Source organism: Crocodylus porosus, unplaced genomic scaffold (genome assembly GCF_001723895.1).
Source record: "Crocodylus porosus isolate Cpor-Errol unplaced genomic scaffold, CroPor_comp1, whole genome shotgun sequence".
NCBI classification, from domain to species: Eukaryota; Metazoa; Chordata; order Crocodylia; family Crocodylidae; genus Crocodylus; species Crocodylus porosus.
The window spans coordinates 57,465,077-57,492,106 of NW_017728950.1; the positions used below are offsets into that span (position 1 = coordinate 57,465,077).

Sequence of the window (27,030 nt, forward strand, 5' to 3'; positions counted from 1 at the left end):
TCCTATGACCAAACAGAACCAGTACCACCCAAGTAAAAATAACCCCCCTTTTTTATGAAACCTGAGCAAACAAAGAAAGCACAAGTGCCAACTCATTAATTATTTATAATTGGCATATAGTAATTGGTCACCTGCGGAAAGTAAAACTTTGAAAGAACTTCCGCCCAAACCAGAGAGCAGAGAACAGAGAACGGAGAACTGTGTATACACTCAAGAAGAACAGATTGTGCACAATGAATATTAGCTCTTCTGCCTACGTATTTTTTTATTTTATTTTTTTTTGGCGTACCCGGTCTTGTCTTACCGGTCCGTTTATCTCTTTACCTTTGACATTATCTTTCTTATCAAGAGCTCTTAGCAATTTGCAGACTGCAACGGCTTATATGAATCGCTCGGAAGCAACCATCTTACCCACCCTGTAAATGCTGGGTAACATGATATCTGCATGCTGTAACTGAATGAACAAATCAACTCCACTGCCTACGCTCTAGCCATCAGAAGCGTAAGTAAAATAAATCTTTTGTGTTTAAATCATCCTGACTCCTGCTCACCGTTATCACCCACCTGCCCGGTCATAAATCCCCCTCCTCGCGCCGAGCCGGTCATGCCGACCCAGGCTCGCAGGTCAAGGGTGCGCCGGTGTATGGGGCGCAACATGGTGTTACGAACAGGATCCAGGGGAGGTGAAACAGAGTCAGAGTTAATACGTCACTGTCCGTGGCGTGCTGGAGACCGTGATTGTGCGAACTCAAATGATCTATGGGTGCACATTATTTACCACCAAGCAGATGGTCTCATTAACTCATTGATCACCGGGTATGTCTCTCATTGGAGACAAAGGAGGCAAAGAGTGGGCCATTCAACTGGGGCCAAGCTCCTTCGGATGTGCTATGAGCCGAGATGGAGTCACCTTTCGGCCCAGAGATGAGGTCAAGAACTTGTCTCTGGCATGAGTAAAACCTGACAGCGCGGTGAACCCAACACCCACTCAAGAATTTGCTCGCTGCATCCGCCATGTACGGGAAGGGGGAGAGGGCACCCCACCCGACAAGTTCAACTGCCCCATCTTGCCACCCGACTCACGCGGGCATGAACTGCTGACGCAGCTCCGCGAAGCCCTAGAATCAGAGAGCCGTACGGTGACAAAGTGGACTGGTCCCAAATGGGACAAAGGAAAGATGATTAATGTTGTATTCCGTACTGTGTCTATCTTGCTGCGCGAGGTCGCGAATTTTGATTCACAGCTGGGTACGGCTAGCAAGACCGCTGAGGATCTGGCGGTAAAGTGCAGTGCATTCCTATGGGAACTTGCCGGGGCAATGTCAACCCAATGCATTCCTATGGGAACTTGCCGGGGCAATGTCAATGCTCCACCAACGCCCAAGGATGGCACTGCACAAAAACAGAAGCCGCAACTAAAAGATGCCGGTACACAAACAGAGAAGCCAACGCCCGAACATAGCGCCGACAACAAGCCACGCCCAGAAATTGGAACTGAGCCAAAAGTGAGACAATACCCAAGCCTAGAGGAACTGACGGCGAACAACGAGACATCACCGAACAAAGCCACACCCACCTCTTGGCTGGCCTATCCTCCCGCCACCGCCCCGCTAACGAAGGACAATCTGACATCACCAGACGTAGTCATGCCCACTCCATGGCCGGACCATGCTCCGCCTCCTACCGCTCCGCCTCCACCGTACCCAGAGGAGCTCAATGACATGCCGCTAACAAAAACCGAAAGTAAAGCTGGCGAAAAAGAGCTGATGACTTCAGCCTTGCCCATCACCGTATGCAAGCGTACTCAAGCAGGTGGTGTCACACAAACTACCACCACCACTCGTCCCAGGACTCAGATGGAAATGAGTGAGCTCCACAAAGAGACAGAAATTCAACCCGATGAAACTCTTATAGTTTGGCTAGGCCGTCTCGTGGTAGCGGCAGGACACGAAACTCTTGATTCAGATGAAGCCATGCAACTCGTTCAAAACACAGCCTGGAGCCGAGGGCTAGTTACCGATCCAGTCCCCGTGACGAAAAACGGACATTGGCCGATACCATTACTGGCCTTGGTAGTAGAAGTTCTCATGCGGAAATCACACATCTGGCATGAAGGCAGCCCCAACCAACCTAATGCCAGTGGTTCAAGATTTAGGACATGCAACCACTACACAGCAATCCAAGGTCCTCAAAGTGTTTGTATTGGGGGTGCATCAATAAAGTTTTTCTTGCCTATACCAATAGGCAATTATTCAGTCATATCAGCTGATACCAAGCTGACAACCGATTTACAGGAGCGCAGCCAGGCAGCATGGAGAGCAGCTCCCTGCAGGTAAGTCTGGGAGGGGAAGGCGAGCGGGGGAGCAGATCGAGCCCCCACAGGGACGGATGGTGTAGGGCAGAGGCTGAGGGTGCCGCCCAACCAGGATGGTGAATGGGGCTGGAGTGGGAAGCAGGGGCCGGGGTGAGGAGCAGGACAGAACTGTGGGTGGCTCATCCAGGAGATCAGCATCCCAATGCTTAAAAATGGCAACACAGGCGCTTGAACTAAAGCTCATCAAATGAGCTATTGTTCACATGCTACTGCCACCGTTTTTAAGCACGGGGATGCTTTTGGGAGTGGAGCCAAGCAGGGCAAGGGCAGAGGCAGGCTGCCCACTGTGGGCCAAGGGCTTTTCACTCTGCTGCCTTTGCCCCGGGAGTCCCCTACCCATCCAGCAGCGGTGGGGGCATTGAGTTGTGCTGATAATGTCACCCACTGCCCCACTCCCTCTCTCAACATGACAGCTTCAATCTGTCCCCCAACAGGCATATTATATTTATGGGTGATATTATATCTACAAAGGCCAAAAAAGGCTGAGAGTCAATAATGTTAATTTTCCTTTTATTGGTGCAGATCTGCTATGCAACCAATATATCGATGCACCTTTATTTTATACGCTGGGTGCTAGCACATACTAAAGCCTGTGCTACTCCATGCTACAAAACACATTCATTCTCCTGCATAAACACACCCTATGTGGCTATGCCGATTAAATTTAATTCATGCATCGGGGACTCTTTTCACCTTGTACCTCACTATGAAACCAATCTGCACATTAATCTACACTATCTCACATACACAGCCTGCTGTACCTTAATAATCAGCTTTGCTCTATGGAGAATTATAATAAAATCTGGCAATCTGATTTTGCTATCCCTATGAAAAAAAAGACATATTTTGAATCCTAGAGACGTTATTATTAAGATACAAGACTGAAAGCACAGTAGTTGTAGCATAATATTTTTCAATGTAAATGCAACCCAAACACTTAAAAAGGAGAGATTCTAATATGAAATATAGTGGAGAGATTAGTAAAGCTACTGCGATTCAAATATCAGTGAATTCCCAAAGGTTCAAGCTTATCTAAATCTCAGCAGCAACACAATAAAAAAGCCCAAATCATATACCCGCATATTTTGAAGTAGTACAGCAATAAGATGTATGCCACTAAATCTTCTTCATAATTTATAAGACCAATTCCTAGAAGATGAACTTTCCGTTCTAAGACAAAAGGAAGAACAATTGCAGAACTTCTCTCAAGATGGAACACAGTTACAGTACAATAAATGATGAAGGGCAAGATGGAGAAATTAAATAGTATAGTAATGTGACCACCATTCCTGCTTGTCTTCATAGTTAGTTATTACTGGGAGGAAAAGATATACTCATTAAATATTACTTATAAATGTGGCAGATACAATATTAAACACATGCTTAATGCAACACAGGCTCCAATAGATAAAAACTTTGAATTTTTTTTCTAAGACTTCAGAAGATAAGGAGGATAAGGGAATAAAAATCAGAGTTGTAGAGTGACCTTTGCAATGTACACTGACCTACTGGCTACTGAATGGAACATTATTGCATACTATTATGCCCAGTCAAAATATGATCTGTCATATAGATAAATACATTTTTATGTAACAATAAAATGTAAAGTTTGTATACAAATTACTCAAAACAAAAAAATTGAAAGAGAATTGTTTTAACTGATTTAAAGTGTTTGATTCTGTGGTAAAATTCATCTTTACAAATCAATGTTAGACTCATTCTTTCAAAAATATCTAAATGCAACCTGTACACATGATAAGTACTACAAGTTGACAAATCCTGATTTCACCTTATAAGCAGTAAATCAAAATCCCTGAAATATAAGCAAGTGAATATGGTTGTCTTAAGCATTTTAACTTTGCTGCCTTACTAAAACAATGAACTAGTGCTAACACAATAATATTTTAGGGCAAAACAAACCAAAAATATGTACAGCTTCTACTGCAAGCTATACATTTCTTCTACATGAAGCCCAATCTTACTGAAAATCCAACTTCAGCTTTACAATACAGAATAGTGAGGTTTTGGCTATGTTTTCTGCTGTATACAATTCTTCAAGCTTGTATTTTACAAGAATTGTTTTTCAAAATGTGAGTTTTCTAAAGATGCTCTAACTTTTCTAAACCTAATTTCCTCAGAATGTAAACTGGCCTTTTGTGGGAAGGTAAGTGCCTCACTTGAAACTGCCACCCCCTCTTTATCCAGTTAAGGAGTTCTTATAAAGACAGCCCTATCTCATCCTCCTCCAAAATCACAAGATGGACAAAAGGGTATTACCATTAGGCTCCAACAACAGGATGTTACACAGGCTACACCACAGAAAATCAACAGAATGTTTCTATTATCCTTCATCCCCAATTTTCCCTGAAAAATCTTATTACCAATACACTCCACAGAAGTAGCTATGATATGAACTCTGACAAAGTTCCTGAAATGGCCATCAATTTCACCATCAAGTTCACTGACCTTGTTCACAGCAGGTTTAGATGACACAGTGGTAAAAATGTCAATGGCCTTTAGCAGCTTGTTTACACTGAAGCTCTCACTGTTCCTACCAGTCATAGAGCTGAATCAGTGATAACGATGACTGGAAAGCAGACTAACGTGGACAAGGCTCTGAAGGGAAAATATGAAATAGGCTTTTGGCAATCTATTGAGCTGTGTTATAAAAAAAACGTTGGTAGGTTATATTCAGCAAAAAGAACACTAAAGGATTCATGATCACAATAAATCTACAAGGAAACTACTGAATGCATCAGGGCAAGACATAATATTCCTAAGTCGCTATGTGCCAGGCAGCCTTCACACGTGTTTTCAAAGTATTACAAATAAAGAGCTGGTGCCAAGGTCATCACCCCTAGAAGCTTCAGCTTGCAAATATCAGGTGCAGATAGTTACATTCATGCTAATCAACACCACCATGAAATGGATCAGCAAAGCAACAGATCGATTTTGGAATTAAACAAAATATTTGCCCAATAAAAAAAATGCAGTCAGTGGATAGCTGACTTAAGCTTTTACCCAATGCAAATCACAAAAAACCTGAATAATGTTGCCAGAGCTGGGAAAAGCTAACATACCTTGTTAGAAAATGGAATCTTTCACTCATTTTAGTCTGGATGACTGAATACCATCAGTCCAAACAGATTTCTCTACATTTGGCCACGAAGAGTATAGGCAGATGGGAATCAAATCACTGTCTGCTAAGTGAAAAATAACATATGTAGGTTTCTTATGCCAACCAAAAAAAAAAAAAGCTTTATCAATGCAAGCAACTTTTTTGTCCACCAGCTTGATTCTCAGGAATCAGAGCTGTACTAGAGATTAAAGTAGAGTATTTTCAAAGACAAAATTGCTTCATTTTTCTTTAACAACAAAAGCCAGTCTGGATTCTTAGGAATTGTGCAATGATCTGAGGTTAAAGAAAGTAACTGGTAATTACTTAACTGATAATTACACTGATAATTTCTAGTAATTATACTAGAAATGGAACATAAGGAGGAAAACAAAACAAGAATACAGTTATTTATATTTTGTAGGGGGGAAAAAGATGAAGTAACACTAACTAAAGAACAAAAGAGTTTGACAAAATATGATTCTTTGGGTAAATCTGCTATCTTTTATTAGACCAACTTGGATAGTTGGAAAAAATTCTTCTTTTCAAGCTTTTGGGCACAAACACCCTTCATCAGGCTGAAACAGCATCTACAGTTGCTTCCTCAGCCTGACAGAATGTTTGTGCCCAAAAGCTTGCAAAGAAGAATTTTTCCAACTATCCAAGTAGGTCTAATAAAAGATATCAGATTTTTACCCAAGGAACCCTGTCTGAAAAAATAAGAGATAAGACAATCTAAGAAATAAATTCAGATTATTAATATTAACAAATGAGATAGTGAGGAAATTCCAGACTTTAAATCAAGTTTCAACCATTCAACCATTTTTTTTTCCCTAAAATCTTTCTTAAAAAGAAATGTAAAAGTTTCAGTTTAGGAAGTATTACCATTAAGATCTTCTAAAACCACCTACTGAGAAAGAGCATGACATACTATATGGTTTACTTAAGCATACATGAAACAAGTAACCTGCAGCCTCAAAAAGATGAGCTAAATAAGATACGAGTTCTAAAGCAGCTTGAGCCATAGACAGAAGATAAAGTACATTTCAAATCAGAAAACTGTCTTGAAGCAAGTATTTAAGGGCAAAGAAAACCTTGAAGACAGTAATGCTGGGTTGATCATAACAGTAATTTAACTACAACTTCCCCATGTGATGATTATAAAAAATACCCCCAAACCACAAACAGCGTTTTGGATAATATACCAGTAGATTCCATTATATACACTTCATAAGCTGAGTCCCAAGTTTCTGTATATCCTCAGTATTCATACTCAATGTGCTCGGAACACCTAAATATTTTCTCCTTTGTTATATATATTTTACATATATTCACACAAATAACCCAAACTAAAAGACTCATATTAAAAATGTTCTTCCTGAGGTCAAATTAAAATCTCTCTTAACTATAGTTTTTATTACTAAATCCCACTTCTGGAGGTTTTTTCCACCTCAATGAAAAATCATTGTTTTTCTGTATTTTACATGTTTTAAAACACAGAAACCTATTTGATTCCAGAGGATGAAAATACATTTTTAGACCCCATGATGGACTGAACGATTTCAGATTCACAAGGATTGCAAATACTTCTCTTAGCAGGAAAAGAAAATCGTTACATTAATCCATTAATAAAGACAGAGCAGAGATTAATCCTTTCTGAAGTGCCTAATTACAATGTTTTCAGAATAAGTAGAAAAAGCATTTATATTGCCCAAATGCAGTATTGCTTAATAAGCAAAACTATTAAATAAACAGAGTACCACAGGTCATCAAATCAAGCTGACAAACTCCAATTTTCTTCTTTCATTGAAAAAGAGGTTTTTAATTTGCTTCATAATAGATATGCATTCTTTCCTCAAAAACTGCTGAGTGGAAGAGAAAGGACTAAATCCAGCTCAAACTACTTTACAAAGGAATGTTGTTAATGCTTTTCTGCAAATCTTATTTACAATTAAAGGATATCAATTAATCCTATTTATTAAAAAATACAATGCCATCATCTGGCACTGCAAAAAAATGGACTATATTTAGTTTCTCTATGAATCAGGTCAGATCAGGTCAGTCCCAATGCTGCTGCAACCACTGGGGTACCTTAGATTCTATACACAATCTTCCTCCACTCTGCCCTGTGTTTGGCTAGCTTTGTGCACTCTATCGTTTAAAGTCCCATCCAGTCTTTAATATTGGTTCCCCAGCTCTTCTCGGGTCTACCTCTTTTCTTCCACTGCGCCCTGCATTATGGTGTTGGCAAGGGTGTAGAGCCTTGTCATGATGTATCCAAACCACTGCAGCTTCCTTTGTCTCACAACCTCCAGCAACAGTTTGTAGGCTTCTCTATAAGCAGGCTCCCTATTTATCGACTTTACAGGAAACTGAACCTACTTAGGACAGGATGGAGTTTGGCCCAGCATATTAAACTCCACTTTATTTACTCTATGTTACACTTGCACAGAGATGCACCTTCCAGTCTCCCACACCCTACACATGTTTAGGGTTGAGATTTTCTTTCAATTACTAGTTTAATTTGGTTCCCTCTATTATCTTAATAAGTCCTGTCTACTTTGTATGTAATATGCATAGCCAGCTAGAAATGTCCTTTTTATAACAACCTTTTGCATATTGGAAGATATCTCCCTTCAATCTTCTTTCTTTTCTCAATTAAAGTAAAGCTCATTGCTTCAGTCTTTCTTAACTGGTCATGTCTCTTATTTTCATTGCTTTTCTCTTGACTTTCTCTAATTTATTTACTCAACATTATGTAAATATTCTCTGGACATGAACACACGTTAATTTAAAATCAAGAAAGCGCACACTGAACCCTAACATTTTATTCCCTGTTTAATAGATATAGAACAGGAAAATAGAAAAAGAAATGTGCGAATCATTCCTAACCACAGTGCAGTCATTATGTTCTGTTATGCAAAACATGGCAAGTCAATGTACATGACAGCAACTGGAACTAAAATAACACTCATTTAACAATCCATGAAAACCATATGCACTAAGTTTCTATGCAGTACACAGTACATCCACAGGGATATATTCTCCCATTCATGGACAGGGAGAAATCATATCAACACTCACAAGGGTTATTTTCCTCCAACTGGAGAAAACCATACTTTGTAAATTTTCAAGATTTGACTCAGCTATCTTTGGACTTGTACAGACTTTTGCAATTTAGTCAGAAATAGAGGAAATTGTCTGAATGGATAGTAATAGCACAACATTTGTTCAGTTCCATGGTGTTATGCCCTGCTTGCATATATAACCAGAATATGACCAAGTAATGAGTCAACCCCCTTATTCATTTTAATGATTTCAGCATAATACTGGTTAAGTTTAACAACACACGTTAAACTTAGGTGAATTTTACAATACGTCATAAAATGTCAAACTTTCAGTTATGTATTTTTGTGATAATATAGTTACCGTGTTAAAAACATCAATTTCATCCTCATATTATCCAACAAACTTTAAATTTTGTTTCATAAATAAAAATCATTCCTTTGATGATTGTGTTTGTGGGTGGTTTTTACACATTCTGGTTTATGTTTCCACCAGACTCAGAAAATATAGTCAAATGTAATTCTATATAGCTTCAGAAATATAACCCAGAGATAATATCATGATGTTTTGTCATAAAGGGTATTTGGAGATAACACAGGCACATTTGCAAGAAAAATTGTTAGCAAGTCCTATATTTTGTAGCCTACGCTTCCATTATAAAAGATTCTTTAAAACCTTTTTTCTAAAGAAATTCTCACGCCATCCCATTTCGCCACAAGCTTTTAATTTTAGCAGGTGAATGCCCTCAGGCTAAAGAAAGAAAGTTTACTTGAATTCTTCAAGAAAAGAAGCCAGAGAGACCTTCCATCACAAGTGGGAAGTGAGTTAAGATCACTTTTAGGTGCATTTTGACCGAGTTAAGTGGAAAGCCACTGTACTCAATCTCTTGCAGACAATGTAAATGGCTGGAAGGTAGACCTTATGTAGAGGAAAGCCTTGCATTATTACCAGGCTAAAAAAATAGTTAGCCAAGTTCATTTATCTGCTAAAGTCTTTCCTGATATGTATTAAGTATTTCTCTGGTCAGAGAAAAGTATGCTCTTCCTATCATCAAGGGTAAGCCAGCAGTAAACTGATACATATGGCATGTATCTGGAAAAGCCTCTTGCCTAACATTCTGGGAGAGCAGGCGTAAAAGCAACAGACAAATCATGGAAATTCATAAAGACATACAAAGGAAGTTTAAAAACAAAAACTGCTGTCTTGGCCAAACTGAGGTCAGCAGGATTAAACTGCGCTGCCTCACCTTGTGTAGCACTTGCAGAATTAGAGGAATAGATGGAATGGCATTAAAGTTTCCTTGGCCACAGAATAAGAAAACTGTTGGACAGCGTGTCCACTCTGAAGCAAATATTTTGACACTTTCTGTCGATGTTGGAGGCACAAAAAATTGATCACTCGATGAGCCCAGTCTCAGAAAACATCCTGTAGGATAATATCCTTAATCGCCCACTTGCAATGTCAGTAGATATACCTGAAGAGCCTGCCCACTCAGGTATTCTAAGAATGTTAGAGGTGCACTGCTGACACCTCTGGTGGTGCACTCACTAGCTGTAAGGGATGACTATCTTTCTGCATTCCCATTTGTTGATATCAAATAACACAGTGGTGTCATCCACGATAGTTTGGACTTGATGCTCCCGAATGATACGAGAATGCCTAGCAAAATCTGCAGTTTGCCTGAGCTCCCTGACATCAATTTGCAGTTTTGTCTTCTTGAAAGACAAGACCTTTCTATTCAAGACCTGTCTGTCTCCCAACCTAGCAGGGAGACATCAGTCATGACTGTCAATGATGGCTGAGACGGAAGAAACAGGCAAACACTGGCGGGCTCCTTCCATGCAGGGAGGGAGGACTGGATCAACATAGAAGTATTTATTTCCTTACCTAAGCAATGTCTTCCCAAACAACAGACAAAATATAACCATATCTACATCCTTTTAGGGGGAAATCTGGCATTCACCATCACATGGATAAAGAAGGCTGGGTGGGAGGAAAATGCAACTCCTTGACTATTGTCACTGAATTGTACTGATACAATAAGATTCAGCAAAGACTTGACTCAGTTTTAAGGAAGGCAAGATCTGCCCGACCTACGGTCCATAAACTCTGGTCACTGCTTTCAGACTAAGACTGAAATTTAGGTTGCCAATAAGTCTTAGGATGTGAAACAAGTCTAGTGGAACAATTCAAATATTATCTGAATGCCCTCAACAGAGCTGTATTACATTTGCCAGTTGTCTAGGTCAGGACAAGCTGTAATTCTGCGCCTTCCTAAATCAGCCACCACTACTGTGAGGATCTTCATGAGGATTCCAGGTCTGTTGAGAGTCTAAAAAGAAAGAACTTGTATGGAAGGAGCCTCCATTGACTACAAACTGAAGATACTTTCTACGTGAAGACCAGGTAGTGGTGCTGGTTCTCATGGGGGGACTTCAATCACCCTGACATCTGCTAAGAGGGCAATACGGCAGCACACCAGCAATCTAGGAAGTTTTAAGAAAGCGCTGGAGACAACTTCCTGCTGCAAGTGTTGGAGAGACCAACTAGGGACCATGCTCTTCTTGACCTGCTACTCACAGACAGGGAAGAACCGGTGGGAGATGTAGTAATGCATGGCAACTTAGGCAGCAGTGGCCATGAGATGATCAAGTTCAGGATCCAGGCAAAAGGAAGAAAGAGAGCAGCAGAGTATAGAATATGGACTTCAGAAAAGCAGACTGACTGCCTTAGGGAACTGATGGGCAGGATCCCCGGGGAAGCCAGTCTGAGAGGTAAAGGAGTCCAGGAGAGCTGGTTGTATTTTACAGAAAAACTTTACTGGGCGCACCATCCCAATGTTTAGGAAAAATAGTAAATATGGCAGGCGACAGCTTGGCTTAGCAGAGAGAACTCTTTGGCGAACTTAAACACAAAAAGGAAGCTTACAAGAAGTGGAAGCTTGAACAGATGACTAGGGAGAAGTATAAGAATATTGCTCGGGCATGCAGTGATGAAATCAGGAAGGCCAAAGCACAACTGGTAGCTGTGCTACACTAGACAGCACAGTTTTGGGAGAATAAGAGCAGCCTTCAGTAATGAAAGAACAGGTTGGGGGGGACTATTTAGAAAATCTGGATGTGCACAAGTCCATGGTGCTACATGCAATGCATCCAAGGGTGCTGAGGGAGCTGACTGATGCAACTGCAGAGCCGCAGACCATCATCTTAAAAACTTGTGACAATTGGGGGAAGTCCCAGACAAGTGGAAAAGGGCAAATATAATGCCCATCTTTAAGAAAAAGGAAGGAGGAGGATCTGGAGAACTACAGATCTGGAGGCTGAATGCCTCACCTCAGTCCCTGGAAAAATCACGGAGCAGGTCCTCAAGGAATCCATTTCAAAGCACTTGGAGAAGGTGGTAATTAGAAGCAGTCAGCATGTATTCACCAAGGTGACCGATCTGATTGTCTTCTATGAGGAGGAAACTGGATCTGTGGACGCAGAGAAAGCAGTAGAAGCAGTAGACCTTGATTTTAGCAAAGCTTTTAACATGGTCTCCCTCAGCATTCTTGCAAGCAAGCTAAGGTAGTATGGGTTGGAGGAATGGACAGTAAGGCAGATAGAAAGTTGGCTGGATCACTGGGCTCAATGGTTAGTGACAACTAAAAATGGTATTTAGAGGTTTGCTTTTGGGAACTGGCTTGTAGGTAAAGTAGATATACATTAAAACAATGGTCCAGGGCAATGGCAAGGGTTAATTTAATTCTAAAATCCTGTTTGTGACAGTTTCTTCAAGGTCCACCTTGTCTGACACACGCAAGCAGGCACACAGGCTGGGAAACTGAAGACATGTACCACAGTGTTCTATAACATGAGACAAGGAACTCTGCTACACTGGCCACGTCACACTGCCCAAATGGGATTTCCAGTCTTAGTAGCTGGATCATAATACCAGGGGACCCAGAAAAAGCCCAAATTAAGATGTGTGCATGTGATGGGTTTGTGAAACAAAGGAATACGTTGACGGGACAGAACATGGACAGTATGACAAGCACAGGCAGACTAATCAATGATGCTCAAAGATGAAGAGTCATCAAAGAGGAGAAAGAATACAAAAGGAGGGGTTTCAGAGCAGCAAAGAGTTGCCGAAAAGACAGCCAAAGGCTACTGTGGATAGAAGGTCCACCACGAACCCACCTCACCCACCCCACTAATGGGGGTGGGCCTCAGCTTCCAACCTCCATCTGACATTCAAGAGAGAACCTCAGAGTGAAGGTCACATACCAGCCAGATGTACCTTGACTCTGTGAACCCTAAGACTGGGAGATATAGAATTGTTTGTTTTATTCTTATCTGCCATCACTGTGCATCAATAAAAGTCACCTATTATCTAATAGAGAGGTCTTGGTCTGTTTTCTATGATTCAAACGCATACAAACTTTAAGAAGAAAAAAGTGACCCAATATAAAAGAAGTCTCTTTATTGTATTACAGTTAAAATGTTCTTATATAAAGGAAAAGTCAAAAAATATTTAGGAGACTTTCAGCATCTTCCAGGACCTCCAAAAATAGTAGCATTTTTTTCAGCTATTATAGGCACTTTGCCTAACTGAAATACTATTTTTTTTTTTAAAAGAAGAAAGAAAGAAAAAGAAGCTATGCTTCATTTTGAAAGCTATATCCAGGCCAGACGCAGATTTAAAAAATAATTAAATTAAAATAAAAATGCATTCAGAAAGTCAGCAGGGGTATTTCAGCAGATATGGAAATGTAAGCAGCATGAACTACCATAAAAATATAATATTTTTAAGAGAAATGAATTTCAATCTTAAGTATAAAAAAGAGCGAAATAAATAAAACAATTGCCTCCAGGAGGCAAGTCTTTAAAGCAAAAATGGTCTCTTTCACACAAACTTTTCACCTCAGCAGTATAGCTCTTTTAGGACAGTATAAATGAAGATTCTTTGACAAAAATATCTTCCTTCCTTTTCTGAATTGAGGCAGTACAACAACATCTGTTTTAGTGGGTGTCCAAGCAAGTTGCCGATTTGTCTGAGAAGAGCTACATTTAAATTTAAAATCCTCTTACATTTGTTCATTTCTTGTTACAACTCATGATTTATGGCACTCGTCTTTTCTTAAAGAAAAAGAAACACTTTGTAATTAGGATGATAAATTCTCTGTTTTCTAATGTAAGTAAATCTCTGAATTTTGAAATCAGTACTTTGAAGATGTCCAGGAACACATTATATAAGAGAAGGCAAGCTTTAACAAAAATATTCCAGAACGTAATATTTTATTAAAGCTCTAAAGTGTCAATATTTAAAAGTACATGCAATTAATATGTTGTGATAAAAGTAAACAGAAACAGGAGGAGAGAGTTCACTGATCAGACAAGGAAGAGAAGCATGGCAGCATGACTCCCTCCAACCCTCAAGAAAGAAAGCATGTCTTCTGCTCATTTTAACCCAATTGTCCACCCAATCTGTGACAAAACAAATAAAATATATATACCTAGTATCTATTTCTGCATACTGACTGGTCTTCATTTTTTTTTTTTTTTTAACCAGTTCCTTCCAGGTTTCCCGATGAATGCATGTCAATTCAAAATGTTTTTTTTTTTTAAATGCAGTAATAATCCAACTATGTTTAGACCCAATTCCTGTGGAGGTGGACCTGGAAAAGTGCTATGATTTCTATCACAACTTTCATGTAATGTATTCATCACATACTCCACTACAGATGACAACAATGGGTGGTAACTGAACACAATTTACAGCACAGTATCACGCAGATTTGCTTTGTTACTGTCAGAGTTAATGTATGTAGAGCATAAATTCATACTGGTGATTCCTCTCCAAAGGATGAAATTTAGATTTCATTTTCTGGTAGAATGTCTTCTGTTCCTGTGCTGTCATGTCATGCTGCTAAGTGGGAAAGCATTCCAGTATTCTGACATAAACCTCCAAATTATTTATCTGTAGTATCTTAAAATAGTATTTTATTTCAAAGAGTACTATGTTCAACTTCTTGAAACCATACTAATCTTATCGAACATGCAATAAAAGACCTATTTATTTTTCAGGCAAATATTTACTTGAAGATACCTAAGCAGTGAAGCAAAAGCCAGGTTAAGATTTGTCAGCAAAAGAAAATTTGCAAAGCATTTAAAAAGTAAAAGACATCAACCTTATTATCATTAACTGATGGTACCCACCTATACCCTCTGTCTCCACGTCAAAAGACCTAACAACACTGGCTATGATTAAACATGTGCTGAGAAAGCTTTTATGGATAGCCATGCCTATACTGCTCAGTACCAATCTCTATTTCCTCTACTAGTTCAGTTCTTACATTCTCCTGAATGCTAACTGAAAAACATTTTGACTGCTGCCAAATTCTGCTGACTGAAATTTAGAAAAATGTCCACTAAGGGCTTATAAATAACCTGATCCACTTTACTTTTGCATTAGTAATACCATAGATCATTAAAACTGTCCAAATGCTACCCTTATTTGTTAATGATTGCTGCTGTTTACTTCTTATATTGCATTTATCTCGGACCATATAATCAAGTCAGTTTTAGCTGGATTTGATAGGCACCAACTGGTTCTTGCAGCCTAAAAAGGTGACCCAGTATTTGGACTGAATTCCCTCTATTCATAAGCCATATGGGAATGCAGTTTTTCAGAGCAACAACCTGAATGAAGATTCAAACTGGGTGGCTTTTGCAAGCTTGCCTGGGTAGGGATAGCACGTAACCCTCCCTTATTTAGCAAGATATTTTGTACTAGTTAAACCACAGGTTTAAGTCTGTTCCTGACTTTGAACTTTGAGATCTAAGCCTTTTACATTAAACTCATCTTTCATATCCAGAAATCCCTAGTCTAAACCATCTTGTTGGTAAACAATGAAAGACTGACATACTACTCAGACAATCCACCCCAAAAGAGAACTGTGATGCCCACTACCAGTTGCCATCTGCATCTATACAAGACTGGGGAGCATTCTGCACATATAGGCAGAATTTACCACCAGAGGAGCCTGTTCTTGTAGATAAATGAGGCAGCTATAACACACAAGGCCTGGAGAGGTTGAGGACTCCTAATACCATCTGCCCAATTGAGTTAAGTTGCCTAATAAATAGCGTATCAGCTAATATCTGCCTAAAGAGAAGACAACACAGTTAGCTGCTTGCTACACCATCAGCTGCATTCTCTTGCTGCCCCTGTCAGCAGAATCTCTGATAATTCCTCAATATTTAGGCATCATAACAATTCAATACCACAGTCCTGAATGGTTCAGTTTGCCACTCTACCATTCTGACTAGCTGAAGGACCCCTTTTTGCCTCACTGCAACCAAATCACAATAACAAACAAAATATCTGGATGATAAGGAACTGGTGTGAAACTGCTTTGCCATCATTCCCGTATTTTTGTTGGAGGAAATTATTAAACTTTTTGCTTGGTTTCTTTCAGTGACACTATTCACAAAAAACAGAAGGCATATTTCTGCTGGTAACTAATAGACTACGCCTTCCTGGCGGTTGTATAATTGAGGCTAATCTTCGTATTGTGAAGGTGGTTTAGTTGGCCATACAATGTCTGGTCTGGTCACAAAAACAAAACTAAGAGCTAAAATCGCAAATGGAAAGAGGATGCCCCCTCAGACAGCCCTGAGATTCACGGTGGGTCCTTTAATTAGTCTGTAGCATAGGGATTCAATTAAAAAATACTTCCCCACCACTGCTCAGGAATACAACTGGCCTCTTTTACATATTCTTAAGAAAAGTCTTATAGCAAAGGATCACAATGCAGAGATTACCCTCCTCTCCACCTGATGCAGTACACCAGCTACATCTGCATGTCTGTCTGGAGTGAGCCGAGGAGGGCCACCAAGAAATAAACCCACCAGGTCATGCACACTTGGTGCGTTCCCAACCCTGCTATTTAGGTATAGTAGATTTTTTTTTCAAGTGTCTGGCAGAATAGTCTTGAACATGAGAGCTGGAAAGCCAGAGCCCAGCAATGCAGAGCACACTCAGGGCCACTCAGATTTGCACCCAAGATACTTTAATTTGCAAGCTCAGGCACCTGAGTTTATCTCAGCACTGTTCTTGATCTCACTCCAGGGGTCATATGGACATAGCTATAATGACCTGTGCAGTGATCTATTCCTCTGCTATTCTCCATAGGAAAAATGCTATTTGGGCAAATTCTGGAATCTTCCAGGGCATTTTTGTTAACCACCTATAAGACTAAGCTAGTGGAACGAGTGTGCTTCAAATGCATAGCAAAAGAGTGTACTATGCAGACTTCATACAGGAAATAGTACACTATGTGCTACCAAATGCTGTTTAATTCACAGCACTGCACAATATTATTTTGGGCACAGCTACTGGCTAACACACATCAGTAGAAGGAGCAACCTGGACAGTACCAAACTTTGTAAATAAAAATATAAGGCTCATTGACGTTAACTCAAAATATTGTATTCAAGATCCCTGAGAGCAGAATTTTATCTGAATGCTTTAGGCAGAATGCTAGCATTCCCTGAAATTCTGTACTATTTTCACTTCTTCGTGCTCCTTTGAAATGTACAACTTACACATAACCTTCCTATGACTGTGAAGATAAATTTCTAATAGAATGCAGGTATGACTCAAATATGCTACATGCATCTTTCAAGAGTTTGTTTGCTTTGTTTTTTTCAAGAAATAAAAAAATATATAAGTTCAGGCATAAAAAATATTTACAAACCACATGTTCTTTTTGCTCTAGAAAATGGATATTCATAAACTTTTAAAAATTCATTAAATATTAAGAAAAAACATATTTAAAGACCGTCTGAACTAAGTGTCTGACCTAGAAATGATTTTAAGCAGTGATCCCCAGCTGAGCTACAGCATTTACAATCATGATTACGATTGTCTCATTTTCTAAATGCAAACATAGCCACAAAGTATAAATTTGTCTCCAGTGAGTATAAACCCAAGCACAGCCTGAATAAAATCTGTTTTCCCACCAGTTCTCATATCTTATAATGAGCACTATCACCCGGTGGAGTAATTAAGAGTTGATTTTAGATAGGAAGGCAACACTAGGATTTACCCATGTCACATGTAAAAAGCATTAGCTAATGAAATACTCAGTGGGAATTGCTTAGGAAAAAAGGGCATTTAGAGGCACTTATCTCATATTAGCACAGGTTCTGTCTGCTAATACTAGTCACCCAGAATGTTAACTGTAAATACCAGAGTCCATTTCCCACCCTTTAAATGGATTCTATCTAGTCATCAGTGTCATATTTTTATGAACTAGGTATAACACCTCTAACAGACCATGTCTGTATTAGAATATGGCTTTTTGATGGCTACATTGTATCTTAATACAAATCAAAGAAATTCCTCTAGCCAAAAATAATCCAGCAGAAACCAGTGGCAAAATATCAAGGACAAATTCTCAAATATATTTTAAATTATCCAATCTAAGAAATATCCATATTAAAAGGTGGTTAGTAATGCATATCTTTTTCATTCAATTCTTGAGAGACAAGTATTTTGTGTGTAGCCAAGTCCTAAAGCAGAAATCTCTCTAACAAAATTAGGACATTTAATCCAAATTCTATTAGAAAATATATCAATTTTCAATGCATCCCACAGCCATCATCTTTTCTCAATCATTTTCTTTTCTTTCTAAAATACTTCTTATTCATACACTAGACTCTTCTGACAGAAGATCTTTAACTTTCATTATGTCCAACCTTACCTCCTCTCCTTACTCTTGTTGACAATACCCGATAAAAACTGTGTCCCAATCTTTGTAGCAGATGAAATCAGAACATCTCATTTAATCTGTTTATAAATTAACATTACTAAAGCATAAGCTAGTAATAGATTGATTCACAGCTTAGTGTAGACGCACCATTTCATTCATACCAGCTTAGATGTGTCCCCTAAAATTAGCTTCCAGATAAAAATTTTCAGTGAATACTTGGACTGCACTCTTCCTTTCCTTGAAAGTTTGATACAATTCCACTCTGCAGCTATTACATTTTCAGAATGGGAAAAACACATAGTATGAAAACAGTTTTTTTCACAGGCACCTTTCCCTCAGTTAATTCAAAATCGTTTTATTGTAGTGATTCTGAAATGAGGGAATGCAAGTTTTGCCTCAATGGAGATTTTTTATTTTGAAAAGATAATATTCTGAATGTGTCAAAATCACCATTAATGAATACACAGAATATTATTCTTCTAAATGTAAAATCAGTGTAACGCTCTAATACAGTGGTTTCCAAATTTTCTGAAGTCACAGAACCATTTCATTTCACTTCTTCTGGCACAGAAGCCCTAATCCTGTCTCCTAATGGCTGATGTGGAGTCAGGCAACCCAGCCCAGCCATGGCGGTGCACCACCTCCAGGCCTGCTCTACCATTACCCCCAATCTCTTTGCAGAACCCCTGATAACCTCTTGCGGAGCACCCAGTTCCATGGGTCCTAATTACCTAACAGTTTGAAAACCACTGCTTTCAATCAACAGACGTGAACAACTTGTGTTTATCTGAATCATCACAGCTGCCAATGGATACCAGCGCACTGCTTTAGCTACATACTTATTCAAATAGAGAGAAAAAAAAAAACAACAATGAGAAAGTGATAGAGAAATGATAAGAAAGTATTTAAATAGCAACAAGAACTTTAGGTATACTGTCCAAGTTCGGAACTGTTTCTCCAGAAGAAAGCTGCTCAATATTTTTTCCCCTAATCTAAACCTTCCAGCCAGATTTACTCTCTCATATGCATACAAAACATTAAAGATTATAACACAATCAAGCCTCACTCTGCCCCCTCTCACATAAGAAATACAATCTTGTGCTTCACCAAACGGCGTCACAACATACATTCATGTAATACAAAAGTATACATATATTCCAAGTTTGCAGCAGAAGTTAAACTAAACTGCCTTGCAGGAGTGAGCGCTTGTACAATCCCCTCTTGGTCTGGTGCACGAGGGGAGTGAAAAGTAGGACAATGTTTCCTGCACCTCTTCAGTGGAATAGGCAGAAAGGCACTGCCTTGCTGCTCCAGGCCATTCCCAGACCAGTCTGGGAGGGGACTGTAGCAGTGAGGCAATGCCCCTATCCATTTCCCTGACTGCAGTCCCCAGTCTGAGGAGTGGGTGGGGAGGGTGCACTGCTACCTCAGCTTGGCTCCCAGCCATCGAGAGCCAAGAAAAGAAACAGCCACTCCTTGTTAACTGTCAGCTCCTTAGACTGGGGTCCCCAGTTTGAGGAGCAGATAGAAGCTCTCGCTTGATGATCCAGTCTTCTTCTAAACTGGTCTACTGGATGAGCGTGGCGTGCCTGATCCCCAGACCTTGGTGTCCGCAGTCTGGCGGAAATGGGGAGTCTTTCTTCACCACTTCACTTCCCCCTGGAGCAACAGGACTGGAGCAGCCACTGCTTCTCATGACTTCCCTAAACCATGATCAAGCAGGGGAGAGGGTGCAGTTGCAGGCTGAATGCCTATACAGCTCTCTCATCCCAAAACATTTCTATTTCCATTAGAAATGAATGCCTATTCAATGTCTGACACTGCATACCCCAATATCTGCTTGCTGGCATGGGAGGAGATCCACCCATGTTCAGCCTATTCACTGACATGAAAGGGTCACTGTACATTTTTTTAAAATTAATTTAGTTTTGAAAACCTTTCAAAGTGAGAAGTTGAGCTCTCCAACTATTGCCATCTCTGTAAAACTCCTACTGTACTAGCTAGTGACATCACAGTTGTAATAAACATCTTTCTTGACAGCTCTTACTTTCAGGCAAGTTTGATAGATTGTGATATTAGCGTCAAGAGCTGGCATGATATTTCTGTGCATTTATTTAATGAGTATTCCCATGGACAGATTGAAGATTTTGAAAAGTGGGGTGTAGGTGGGATGGTACACACATCTAGGACAACACACATTTTTCTCTAGTTAAAAAGAAACTAGAAGCTTCACTAATAAGTAGGGACCTAGAGGCAGATTAAAAATTTAAGATTAAAGTAAAAAATATTGGAATGTGCATTAATTTGCTATGTCATATATAAAAGCAAAGAAACTAGGCAAAAATAAGTGAAAGATGTTGTTTCATGAGTCCTGGAGTCATTAGTTAAATGCATGTCTCTCTTTTAGATTAATACAACAAAATCAAGCCTTCTTGAGCATCTGGACAGTGCTTCCATGCTTCATTGAAAGTGAATACTTTCCCTTAGCTAATGTTCATCTTAGTTAATATTTCCACACCTGAGCTAATGTTTTTAGCTAGAGCTAAAAAAAATACTCTGCAAGGCTATGAATTGGGAGCTACATGACTCAGAGCTGCTAACAGACAGCAACATTGCAAAAGTAAGGATAGCTGGAGTAATGGAACCATTAAAAATCATTTAAAAGGAAAGAAAGTCATTAACACCTGTGGAAAGAGAAATTTAGAAGGGATCAAGCAGACAATAATGAGCCATTACGCCAATTGATTCCCTCACCGGTGGTTTGAATAGAAATGGCCTTCCCACTTGGCTGCTGGCTTTAAATTTTGAATGGATCAGAAATCAAAAAGGGATGCAAGTCTACCAGTACACCCCCTCTGGATTTGCCCCTGAGCATTCCTATAGCAGAAAATACATACAATGGGGTTTTAGCACAACATTCCCCAGATTCTAAGAGTAACCTCTCAAGATAAACATTTATTATTAATAAATCTGCTTGAACATGGCTGCATGGAAGGTTAATAACTCTGACTACTCATCACTTTATCCTATAGGTAACTTTGAAACATCTGATGCATTTTCCACAGCATATAGTTATATCACTACATTTTAGATTCTAGCATTCTAATTCAAGACACTGAAATATACCTGCCATTATTTGTTCTTTTATCAACCTGAAACAGGCTTATAGTTTTATAGTTACTGCAACTAAAATCAATAGATACAGAAGGTTTCTAGTAAACTGAATAATTTCCATTAAATAAATTCAGGTAGTTTTACTTATGTAATATTTCATCTTATTTTAAGATATTTTCTTCAGTCCAGTACAGATGTATAACTGATCTTTCCAAAAAATAGGATGTTTGTTTCAGCAAACAAGCATAAATATATTGTAATTTCTAAAATCCAGAACTTTTATGTCCAATAAAAAAGCACCTGCTTGGAGAAAAAATAATTACTACATAAATCTCAAATACTGTATGGCCCTCATATATCCCTGATGATTTTTACTTACGTCAGAAAAGTATGTTGAAATTAACATTTTTTATTCTTATTTCCTCATTCCAGTTCTATACTCAGAAACTGAACTGAAATTAAAACATATTATTTTAAAAACAATCAAGACTACAAGTTGACTATCTTTCTGCAAGACATTATGGTCACCATTACCTGGCAGTGGTATAGGATATGGGCACACAAAAAGTTACAGAAAAGGTAAGCTGGGGTATGAACTCACAGCATGTCAATTATTCCACAGTAAATTCACATGTGCATGTTTCTCCCCTACAGCAAATGTGAGATGGATTACTCCAGTTTCATTGAGGGACAAGCTATCTTACACCAAGCACAAGATAAGAATGCACTATAGTTGAAGCAGAGTAGTTGACAGGGCATAGGTCTACACTCTAACTTACACTGTTAGAGCATCATGTGCCCTTTTCCTCAGTTAGATGAATAACTTCCTATAAGCTGAGCAACCAAACAACTGTGGTCCATTACCATTGATGTCAATGCACAATAACTAAACAAGTCCTGGGTTTTTAATACCTAACAAAATATAGATATAAACCTAGGTGGAGTTAGTAAAATGATTCTGACATTATTAAAATGCACTTTAATCATATAGATGTATAGCACAGTAAAACAATGCACATTGCAACCAAAAATAAAACAAAATTTCATTACGACTTAAAGTTTATGCAAGCAGATCTAATTGACAGTATTTTCCCCGAAAGTACTCCTATCCATTTCTTCTGAAAAATCAATGTCTGTTATTGCAGAACTAATTTGCATAAGAAAAATTATTAAAGTACTTTAATGAATTAAAACAAATTGCCAATTCATATTTTATAAAATTAGTAATGGCTGGTTTTATTAGAAATCATGTCTTGATAAAATGTGCTCTATTTCCTACACACCTCTTTTACACCACACTTTTGCACATTGCTATGAAAACTAAGCACACCCACTTATTAGGTTTTAGCGTATATTATTTGCCTGCTTATTTCCCTATTTCACTTCTAATATCTCTGTTTTGTTGCTGCAGAATATACTATTTCTTCGTAGTTTCTGATCTGAATATGGCACTAAAGTTAGCACTGAAAGTGATGATCAAAGAGTGCTGCAAATTCTAAAAATAACTCATTTGACATTTTACATATTCAGTTCATTTCTGAGTTTTCTATTTTGCTTCACTCTTTTTTGAACAGCATGTCAGAAAAGTATAGTATGTTTTGTTTATCTGTAAGCTCTAAAACATAATATTCTAGCCTCAGCTCATGAAATATTACTATGCTGCAAATAAAAAATGATGAAGATCCATGTAAATACTCCATGTAAAGCACTAGTACAACTGCTTTGTAGACAAAACAACATGAAAAAGCTCGAGTCCTGAACTTAGTCTTTTCCTCCTCCACCCAGAAGCTGTGTGGAGCTGCAGAAGGTAAAATTAGCCAAGACAAGATGTATGCTAGGAGATGTACATGTAATGTTCCACCCTGACTCCATTCACATTCTTCTCCCACAGTCTTCTCTTCTCTGAACTAAATACTTCCAGTTTCTCCAATTATAATCATGAGTCATATTTCCTAGACCTCTAAACATTTTTACTACTCTCTTCCAGATTTTAACGTGTCCAAGTCTTTCTTGAAGTGTGGTACCCAAAACTGGATATAGTACTGCAGGTGAGGCCTCACTACTACTGAACAGAGCAAAGGAATCATTTTTCTTGACTAGCAATCAACATTCCTATTAATATAGCCCACAGCACACCATTGGCTCATATTCAGCTTAGTACTCCTTAAAAAAAATTTTTTTTAAAAAATCAGATGGTAGGTGCCTTAAATTGGGCACCCAAAATTAGTAAATGTTTTTGCCCCAATATCTCTGTTTGGGCACAGCCTGCAGCCTGCACATTTATTAATGTTTATGAAACACCTAGATGCTATGGTAAGAGTACCACAGAAATGTCCAAGAGGAAAATAGTAATTTTTTATACAAAGCATGGTTTGGACGGTGCACAAAAAGGCAAGTCTTGGACCACATGCTGAATGAGGAAGATAAAAAAGAAATATTTAACAACTATTCATTCACTGAATCAAGCAAGGGCTCCATGGAAAAAATAGTCTATGGCTGTGTAATTAAGACTGTGCCACAATGTATATACACAGCGGGACCAAATTAAAATTATAGAGAGTCTTGAATTTCAGCATATTTTAATCTTTGAGGACTTGACTTTGCAACCTTACCATTCTTTTAACATCGTTTTTTGTATATTATTCATAGTGACCAAATGTTCTGTACAAATCTTGATGAGCTGCAGCAGTTCAATTTTAGATTCCCTAGCATGAAGCTGTTTATTTAAATAACAAAAAATATGGAACATCTTTTAATTGATGTGCAGACGAATCAAAATACATGGATTATTTCAAAATTGAAGGCTGACATTTTACAAGCCCCTTTCTGTGAAACACTCTGTGTAGAGGGATTTGATTTGTTTTTCTCAGTGTGGTGTTCTTCAAGACAACTCTTATTTATGACAAAAACAAAAACGAAAATGAAAATGAGTGGCCTAATCTTACTGCAAAGCATCTAATAAAAAAGTACGATCATGAATATGTCTTACAACTGGTGAACTGAGCTAGACTCTGGGAAAAGAATCATTCCCAAATGCATACACTATGCAGCTCTCTTAATAAGTGAAGTGCATGAGCACTGGCTCTTCAAGAATAAAACAAAACTTAAATTTTCATGTAATCAGGGTTTTTTTTCTGTCACCTGTGACCCCCATGCTGATCACAGATATAGCTACCACTGATTCAAAGCAAGCTAACAACTGTAATGCGATTTTGTTCACAAAGCTAAAAAGCACAAAGATATATGTTTCCATCTTGATTTCATAATGTCCTTATTATAGGATGCTGGAAAAAAAAAAAACGGTCATGAAGGGTACCAAAACTCTAGACCCGAGCCTCAAAGCTGCCCATTCAGAAATGAGAAATATCTTGTCTTCTAAAAATCAGCACAGAGAAAAAGTTTTCTTCCTGTACTGCATTTCTCTGACAACCCAGGAAAAAGAGGGACACATCACAACTGAAAGCACTTCAGAGAAGGCGTTGCTCCTGTAGGCCAGCAATCTATTTTATCAAAATTCTTAGCATAACCAATGCATTTTATGTATCCAGTGGCATAAGAAAGTATGAAAGTATGTAGCAGCTCAAGACAAACCTAAGCAGCCAGAAAAACAGGATGTGGGCATCCAAAATAAAAAGGAAAGCAAAGCCAGAAAAATGGTTAAACTGGATAGACAGCTAAACAACTAGATAGACAGATAATATTTGTAATTAGGCAATACCGTAATAATATGAAATATGGAGTAAAGCCAAAAATGTAATAAAAAGAAGAAATTGAAATCTGACAGCAGGGAGTGATAGGCATAAAAAGAAACAACTAATTGCACCCTGATGCTGTGACAATACCTGGCCAGCTAAGTCGCTCTCTATTGTTTGGAAGGACTACGCATAAGAATTCTATTTTGGGCACTGTATTCTCAAAGTAGTTTTCCTTAAGTGTTAAACAAATTAGGATTTGAGAAAGGAATAGTCTCACTGATGACTTTAAACCATTTACATCCACACCTTATTTAAATTAATGCAACACTCAAAGCCCAGCAGTTTACACAGTTTACCAGAAGCCTTGGACAAAAACTTTTCCTGAGGTCTTTGATCCACCACCTACTGAACCCTTTAGAGACTGGAAGAGTGATTACAAAGTTCTCCTGTGCTCAAACCAAGAAAGCTGCCTATGTTTCTACTGGGAACAAAAATCCTCTGTGCCACTGGAGGGTCTGGTCCTTCACAGAAGCAGCCAGAGTTAGCACCTTCTTTCTTGCCACACTAGCCATTGAACACAGCTTTGCTACCTACATGTAGAATGAATGAAGGGAACACTAGATGGAGAAGGCTCCCTTCGGAAGGATAGTATTTCAATGATTGGTCTATCTGCTTCTACAATTAAGAAAGAAAGGAAATGTCCCAATTAGAGGTTTTTTGGCTTGCATTTAAGCAAGCAGGAAGTAGGTAAAGTAATAATAAAATAATAAACATAAGCACTGTGAAGAGTCTTGTGCACATATATATTTGAAGACAATGATCAAATCCAGTCTTGCAGGTACCATGATTATCATGCATTAGCAATGAGGTTATAGCTTCAGAACTCCAGCTGCATTTAAGCACCATTAAACAAAGAGCATTGTTAACTGTTATTCAATATAAACTTGTTGAGTAAAAACATTTCATTTTCTATATGCTTTTACCAATCCACAGACAAATAGGTAAGTGTTATTATAGTTACAAATCAAATTCTTACTGTATTGTATATGTTAAAAAACTGTCAAAAGAATGTTTTAGATTGCCAAATCGAACTCTGAAAAGTTAGACACACCAGGTCTGTAGTTGTCTGTGCAATCTTAAATCAGCTCCTTTGTGTTCCCTTTATTTGCAAGGGACAAGGGAGAGATCCTGTGAACAAATGTTATGTGATCGTGTAATTAAAGACATGTTAAAACGTCAAAGATGTTTCATATGGCATGCATGAAAAGGTTCTGAATTAAAGCAGCATAACATTTCATCGTTTCTTAACACTTGAGTGCTTCACTTCTGTTAATGTAGATTTTGCATGCATATACATATGCAATTTCCTTTTTAGAAATGAATCATCAGTAGGAACTAAATCCTGAACCTGCAGCATCACAACACAGAGTACAGACAGACACGGCAATTGTAGTGATATTTAAATATACTGATACATGATGCAACTGTTATACCTACATGATTCTGTAGTGATACAAATATACCAAAACCACTTCAACTTTAAACCTGCTTTATTCAGGGTCAAAATGGCTGGGGCACTTCAAAACAGCAGCGCTCTCTCTTTTTTTAAGGCGATTAAAATGTATGTTTGTCCATATTCCATTGTTTTTTACAAAAGCACCCAGATATTTAACAACCACAAGACCTTTATTAACCTTTGACCCAGAGCAAACCTCATCTCACCTTCTCAGCAACTCTTCCCACACCATGAGAGAGTTCATTTTTTTGAATGACAAAAGCCAGCAGCTGTTTGAAAGAGGATTCTGGATTACCGTATCAGAGTTTTGTAAGAAGTAAATATTAGCTTCCTTAAGGCACCTGAGGGAAATGCACTGATAATGTTAAAATATTACCAAGAAATTTCTAAACA

At 38.5% G+C, this 27,030-nt stretch overlaps 1 protein-coding gene across 3 annotated transcripts in view; it reads right to left on the reverse strand.

Annotated features, from left to right (window-relative positions):
• KDM4C (lysine demethylase 4C) overlaps positions 1–27,030 on the reverse strand; it is a 459,581-nt gene that overhangs the window by 265,414 nt on the left and 167,137 nt on the right. The window lies entirely within an intron of this gene.